The 7,983-nt window shown below is 44.4% G+C and overlaps 1 pseudogene; it reads right to left on the bottom strand.

The window, feature by feature from the left end:
• Positions 1-636: 636 nt before the first annotated feature.
• LOC103582343 lies at positions 637-4,239 on the bottom strand (annotated as a pseudogene).
• Positions 4,240-7,983: the final 3,744 nt, after the last annotated feature.

Below are 7,983 nucleotides of genomic sequence, written 5' to 3' on the forward strand. Positions count from 1 at the left end.
CCTAAGGGCTTAAAAATTAGAGGCATAGCTTTTTCTCTATTTTCTATATTTATATGAAAATAATTCATGCTTCATGCTAAATACATTATTTACCTTACAAGAACTTTGTTATTTTTGAATTAAAAAAAGTTTGTTTTTGTGATTTTTTTTTTTTTCTTCAAAGGAATCCATGCATTGTGGATCAGAAATTTCTGCTGGCTACACTGGCTGAATATGGAAATCAGTAATTTTTGCAAAGATGAATCCTGACTGAAATTAATGGCAAACTCCATTTGGAGGGCAGTATAGGAATTATTTTATTTTTTGCCATGTTTTCTTTTTGTCCATCAATGTGCCTTTAATCTTTTTAAAATACACCCCAATACTAATGGCAGGTTCCGTAGCTTTTTGTTTTTTTTCACTTGGATCAAATAGTTTTGATAGAAAAAGATCTGTACCATTATTTCCTTCCTTAACAGCTATTGTAATTGCTTGGACTTGATTGCTTTTCACTTGGGCAGTTAAGAAGACATAGCTTGTTTTCTGCATCAGTTTTCTTACTCTCGTTCTTGTGTGTGTGTGTTGTGTCTGGTGTGCGTTGTGTCTGGTATGTGTGCGTGCACGCATGTGCACACGCGGGGCCAACCTTTAGGCTTATGGCTTTAGGAACATTTTCTTAGTTTAATAGAGAACAGAATTCAATGATCAGCAATATCACTAAAAATTTACCCCGTTTCTTTGCATTAGTCACTGACCCGTGATGCATATGATCGGTCAGTCCAGTGTCCACCTCACAAGACGTGACCAGGCTTCGGGGTTAAGAAGCACAGAGGACTGGTGGCCAGCGCCCGTGCCTGCTGGCTGATAGTGTCAAGTGCTTTTCTGGCACAATCGGATGCCTGGTGCCACAAGCTTGGGTCTGCTCCTAGGGGGACGAAGGGTTCCTCCTGCTCCCCGATCACTTTATGTGCCTTCACTGCGTGAACCCAATTGGATGGCCATCCTGACTTTTTAAACCTAAGGGTTGGGCCTGAACGGTGATTACTTTGCACACGTGCCTTCTAGGTGCCGAACGTGTATTCCTGTGGCATTAACGTTGACATCCCTGCAGATTCAGCCATGTGTTTCTGTCAAGCTGGAGGAAGCAGTGGTAATTTTGGCTTTTTCGGTTTTGTCTTCAGATAATGAAAAGCTTTTGTAAAACAGCTGAGTGTCAATATGAGTTCTATGGCTTCAATCTCCTTTAAAAATAAAATTCTTAAGGGTCCAAAACAAAGAAGAGGGGGCAAATTAAAAAAAAAAAAAAAGGAAAAGAAAAGAAAGAAAACCAAACAAACAAAAACTGCTGATATTGCCACAAATCATTAGAAATCTCCTGACATGCTGAAACCAAATGGCCATAAGTTCAAAACAAATCAGTGACTTGTTTTTAATTTTTTGTGGTTTCCTTTTGCTCTTTCTGCCCCTTTGCCGTCCGATTGGTGATGTTATTCAAACAGGACCGAATCCCTGCCAAGTGCAGGAGTGACCCGGCCGCTTCTTTCATCTCCTCGTCATCGCTCTCAGGGGGCTTTTCTGTGCGTCTCTTTTTGAGGGGCAGCGTGTCGCTGGGGACCTTCCTGGCCTTGGCGAAGTGCTGGCGCTTCTTGTGCTGGGATGCATACCCGCTGTCCCCCAGAGCATCCTTGGCCTCCTTCTGGCTGTGTTTCCTGTCGTCCTCTTCCGTGTCACTGCGGCTCTCGTGGCTCTGGAAGCTCCCCTCGCTGCCTTCGCTGCCCTCTTGGCTCCCCTTCGTGGCAAACTCATAGTGATCGTCGGCCGAGGAAGAGGAGGAGGAGACGGAGTCGCTGGCAGGCGAGGTGCTACGGGCATTGGAGGACTTGGCACTGCTGTAGTTGTGATCCTCCTTGGGGTCTCCGCTGACCACCGGGGAGCCGCACGATGGCTCGCTCTCAGTCCGCAGCCGGCAGCTGGTGAGGCCGTTCCTGCAGGGCGAGGACACAGGGAGGATGGGGGACAAAGAGAGGACACAGATTAGACCTGCTCCGATGGAGACCCAGCAGCCTGCCTGCACTTGAACAGCTGCTCCTGTGACATTCAATCTAGCAATTCACAGACTGCACGGCCACAGGTGGATCTGTTCTAAAGACAAGGTCCTAAATCCTGACACCTGGGTCTTGCCTGTTTATCTCCATCATGGGCATTTCCACTCAATTTGTGTGGCTGAGCCGTCAAAACAAAACTTCTGAAGTGACAGCAGCGGAAGCTCCATCTCTTACGTGCAACCATAAAAATCAAGCTGTGCTTGGTTTTGCGTCCCTTCCAACACTGTGGAGTCAGACACCACCAGACGCTGCTGGCTGGGTACCTCAGAGAAAAAAGCACGCTCCCTGCTAAAGCTGCTGCATCAGGCAGCTTTTGTCAGAAGACTGGATCCAGTGTTCAGCAAAAAGAGGTACCTGCCATGTGGTGACAGCTGTTCACTCACACGTTCCCTCCCTCACTCCTGCCATCTACAAATATTCACGGAGCACCTAACAGAAATGCATGCCCTTGGGAGGGTCCTGGGGGAGGCACGCGAGGCTGAATCAGATACAGACACTTTCACAAAGGTGCTGCAGTCTAACAAAGCAAGTCAAAGTGAGATCAGAGACGAGGGAGCAGTAAGCTACCATCTCCCGAGCTCAGCACCTGCCAGGCACTCTGCCGTGCCCAGATGACTCTGTTGAACTCTATAAAGTGGGTATCAGCGTCCTTGTTTTACAGTGGCAGGAAGCGAGGCCGGAGAGCTTTAGTGACTTACTTAAAGTCACACAGCTAATAAGGGGCAAAGTCAGGACTGGAAGCAGAGTCTGACTCTCAAGCTTGAGCTCATAGCTATGACAGGAGACCAACTCTCACTGGAGATTTCCCTGTAACGAGGTCCCCGCTACACATTCCCACGAGGACCCCACAGCACTCACCACATCTCTGATGATTTTCTTTGTGTCCTTTATGTCTGGGCAAGGTACTAACCTCCCTTGTGCATCCTTATTGGCAAAGTGGGAATAGTAACTACAGCCACTTCACGGGGTTGTTGGGCTGGGGTCATGAGTTAAAACCTGCAGGCATCTGGGCCAGCGCTTGGCATGAGAGCAACAGCTGTGGTGCTGATTCCTGGTGAGGCCACACATTCTGTGTCTGGGCGGCAGCTGTATTTCTGACAGTGCCTGGCACACAGCAGGTGTTCAGAAGAGACACCAGCTCTTCAGAGGGATGAAGGGCAAATTACAGCTGGTGGGGAAGGAGGGAGGGCATCAGGGAAAGTTCTGTGGGAGACGTGGCATCTAACCTTGGACATGAGGGCTGCAGGATTTGGGCAGGGATGAGGTGTTCTATTGCACCACTTCATCTCTGAGATCTGCGGCACACGACCACACCTGCCCTTCCGTGATGATCCCAACCGTAAGCACTCTTCCTTTCCCTCCACAGAGAGCGCTTCCCCCCATCATGAACTGTACGACGTCTGCACTTCCCACTAGAGTGTAAGCTCCCCAAGACAGGTCCAACCACTGTGATGTCCCCACTGGCTCCCACTGTGCCGGGCACATAGTGGACACTCAACAGATGATGGAAAAGGTACAGGAACAGATGGAACTGTGTGGCAGAGTACGAAGTTTGGGAAGAGACCTGGGTCTCCACCACTGTGAGTTAGCAGACATGCCCCAGGGATACCGCACCAGTGGAAAGGCTGTGGGGTCAGGACCATCAACAAAATACAGTAGGGAGCCCCTCCCCCCTCTCTCCTGCCACCCCTGTGGGTGTGGAGGCTCAAGGAGACCTGGTTGCAGCCCAAGTAGAAAGTGAAAGGGGAGGACAGAGTCCCTGATGCAAACAGTGTAGCAGGGAATGAGGCAAAGGAGTGTTTCTCCTTCCAGGGTTTCAGGGCCTGGGATACTCTGCTAAATTTAGGTTGGTGGAGAGAATCCCCACCGTAATGTCCACCAGCAAAATGCATGAGGGCCACTATCAAAATTTAACCTTTGTTAGACGCCTCCAGATCATCATGATAAACCCCAACATTATAATGTGAGCATTTGTGCAATGAAGTCTAAGTGGGCTCCCTAGAAGGGTCCCAGCTTGTGTCCTACACTCTATGACCCCAGATCTTCATCACCTTCCCAAGAGAAAGAGTGTGGCCTTTGGGCCAGACAGACCTGCATTCATATCCCAGTGTTGCTTGTGAGTGACTTTGAGCACCTGGGGCTTCAGCTTCCTCATCTACCTTACAGGGCTGTGTGATTACACGAAAAGTCCCGAGCACAGAAGAAGGTTCTTACTGGTGCCTGATCACTTTTATTTGCTCTCCTCTCCTGCTGTCAGATTCCTGCCTCTGGGACCTGCTTAGTGTGAACAGTCTCATTTTCTCTTTCTATTCTGGGTCAGGAGGCTTATGGGAACCACCATAAAATAAGAGTAAAGTGGCTTTACGAGAAGGATCCCTGGAGGACTTGCCAGTGAACGCAGCCCCTAGGCTTTGGGAACTGGCCTCCTCCATGTCTATTTTCTGCAGATTTCCTGTTTCTTGGCGATGTCTTGGGTGCATAGAAATGGCTGGGATAAGATTACTCTGAGGCGTTACCAAATATGAAACGTGGTAAACATAATTAATTGAACAGGAGCTATTAGTAGTTATTAGAACAAATGAAAATGCAAGTCTTGTATTATGGTTCTCCTGATCTCTGTTGTTTAAAGTAACTATTTGTAAGATACAAAAATAACTACTCTACAGAACTAGCATCAAACAGTTTCATAGTAAACCCAACTACACCTGGAGGAGTAAACTGGGCTATGTCTGGCTTTTCAAAACACAGTTCAGTTCTGAAACCTTTTTTTAAAATATAACTTGGGGATTATGATTCACTTTACTACCACAGTTAAGCAGAACAGGATCCCTCTCTGAGCACACATGGAGAGGGAGAGAATCACGGGAGCAAGAGAGTAGGAAAAAAGCAAGATTCCACAAAGTTAATTCCTGGTGAAGCCAGGTGAAGTGCATGTGGTATTCATTGTGCCTTTCTTTCCTCTTTTCCATAGGTTTAAAATTTCTTAAAATAAAAAGGTTTTTTTTGGGGGGAGTGGTATAGAAATACACTAGAACCAAAGCAATAATATTAACTTTCAGCTCTATACTAACAAGAGGAACAGTTTTAAGCCTGAGGACTTTTCTCTCTTAAACAGGGAGAGAAGCAACATTAGAGAGGTACTAAAGGGACCCTAGACACAAACTCAAACTTTCATCTCAAAGAGATCCCATGAATTAAAGGAGAATAGAAAAGAAAATTATTCTACAGCTCCTGATTCAATGTAGTGTAGGGCAGGGTCTCTGGTACCAGCTGGAATCACACCACACGCCAACAGAGATTCCACAACCCACACCTTGGAACACTGGCCTATCTCGACAGTTTTACAGATAAAAACTCAGAGAGCCTCAAGACTTGTCCAAGGTGTCCCAGCTAGTTCAAGCAGGAATTTGAAATTATCTCCCTGTCACCCCCGAAGAAGTAAGTTTAACTGTGATGAAGACAGGAAACCAGCATACTCACTGACAATATTTCCAGATGAAAACAGATATAGACATAACTTCAGGGAATGAGAAATAAAATATAAACCTATCTCTTTCTCATTTGATGAAATTAACTTTCCCTGAGATTTTAGCATGGGCTCATAATCCATAAATTACACACAAAATTCAGCAGGAAATGACAAGCTCCTTCAATTATTAATAACTTGGCACAATGTTGTTCATGATGGCACAAGCCAGCTGCACTGACTTGGTGTCAAACACTTCCCACTGCAGGGGTTGTCATTACAGGACGCCAAATGCTTAAAAGCAGCCAGCCAGCCACCCTAAACGTGTTGGAAGGTAAATTTCTAACCACCTCCTCAAAAATCATTCATTAAAACAAACACGTGACACAGATGAAATGCCTGCAATTTTTCAGTTTTAGCTGAATTTATGTGTAATGATACTTACAATTACCATACATTAGCATAAATCAAAGCCACCTGATTTTACTAGGTCTCTAAAAGTTTAAAGCACATGGCTCAACAAAATCACATGCTGTTAATCTCAAATAAAACCTGGGGTATTCATCCTCTTGTCAAACAGATGGGATGTATTGAACATAAAAAGTGAGAAATCACATTAGTTCAAGCCGAGAAGGAGCAATGCTTGCATCTAACAAGTTAAAGTATAAGCTTATGATTAGATATGGCCATTTTGCTGTTTTTTTCTGCCAGTTAATTATTTGTTCCATTACAGTCTAATGAGCATGTGTTGCTGCCACCTTTTACCTGGTGCGCTAGGGCTCTCTTTAGAACTGATTGCTTTAAACCTAGAGGCTATCATTTAGAAGAGTTGCCATCCTAAAGGATTTACTTGAGGACTCTGATCTTTTGCCAAATGTTAAGAGGAGACAGAATTAATGGGATTGGAGACACAGGGGACTGGGACTGGGGTGAGTTCAATGCTTCTGTCCAAAACCAACCACATGTAGAAAGACCTGGAAGAGAAGAGATGACCGGAGGCTTCCTCTTCCAGCCAGGTGGCAGAAGAGACATTTGGAGGCACTCTTCTGACTAGTACAAAGGATCCTAGGTAAAGTACAGTGACACATTTTAAAGGCACGGCTGGATTCATTAGAAAATAAGGGTGATCTCAGAGACCTACATAAGTACCAAAAGAACCTCACACACACAAATGAAAAATTTAAAAATAACCTGAAATGTGAGCCTCAGGCAACCAAGAAAGCCAGGGTTTCCCTAGAGCAAATACCTACCCTAGCATTGGAATAAGAGCCCAAACTTATGCAGGAGGAGGGGGAATGGAGTGGCAGGAAGTTTGATCCTGGTAGCTCTATGGTTACTGTGGACTGTCCAAGTGAGTGCAAGTGGCCTCAGGTATATTGGTCTCCTAGGCTCCCAGCAGAATTTCTAAAAGCAAATTCCTTCTGGAAGATCATACTTTAAAGCCAAGCCACAAAGAATTCCCACAGATAAGATTTATAATTTAAAAAATTGTTAAACACAAAGGAAATAAGCCACCACAAGCAGCAGACAACAGAAAAAAAGAAAGTACAGAATCTGAACTGCAAAGACTGCAAATATTGAAATAATTAGAGACAGAATGTAAAGCAAGTATGTTCAAAGAAATAAAAGAGGGAATTGAAACATAATGGAAGAATAGAGTATAAAAGCTAAGTGGGCAGATTTTGAAAAACACTGACTAGAAACTTCTAGAGATGAAAAATCTGTGAAATTAAAAAAAAACTCAATGCAGGTGAAGAGAAAATTAGTGCACTGGAAGATGGATCTGAAGATATTACAGAAAATGCAGCAGAGAGAGACAAAGAGATGGGAAATATGGAAGAAAGGCTGGATGAGATGAAATGTAGTAAGAAAATCCAGTACTTCAGACAGTTCGTGGAAAGAGGTGTATTCTCTTTCAATTCTGTTTTTCCACAATTTTTTTGAAGTATCCTTGTATAAATCTAACTGCAGTTCTAGAGGAAAAAGAAAAATGGGGAAGATCCAACAGTTGCATTAAAAATGGCTGAGAATTTTCTAGTTTTGATGAAAGGTACCAATGTTTAGATTTAAAAAGCCAACAAATCCCCTGAAGGACAAATAAAATGGAATCACATCTAGGCACATCACAGTCAACCTTAAGAGCATTTTTAAAAAGGAGATTTTAAAGTAGCAGAAAGAAAACATATCATCTACAGAGTGAAGAAGATGAAAGTGGAATAATATTCTCCAAGTGAGAGAGAAAAAACAACTGTATACCTAGAATTTTCTATGCAGTAACACTGAGAATTGGGGCAAAATTTATTTTCAGACAACAATTTAGGGTTTTAACTACAAAATTCCTCATGATAGAAACTTCTTAAAAATATATTTCACAGGGGCCGGCCCGGTGGCGCACTGCTACAGTGCGCTGCTTGGGAGCGCGGCAGCGCTCCC

This window comes from Galeopterus variegatus, unplaced genomic scaffold, assembly GCF_000696425.1.
Source record: "Galeopterus variegatus unplaced genomic scaffold, G_variegatus-3.0.2 Scaffold15812, whole genome shotgun sequence".
Classification (NCBI taxonomy): domain Eukaryota; kingdom Metazoa; phylum Chordata; class Mammalia; order Dermoptera; family Cynocephalidae; genus Galeopterus; species Galeopterus variegatus.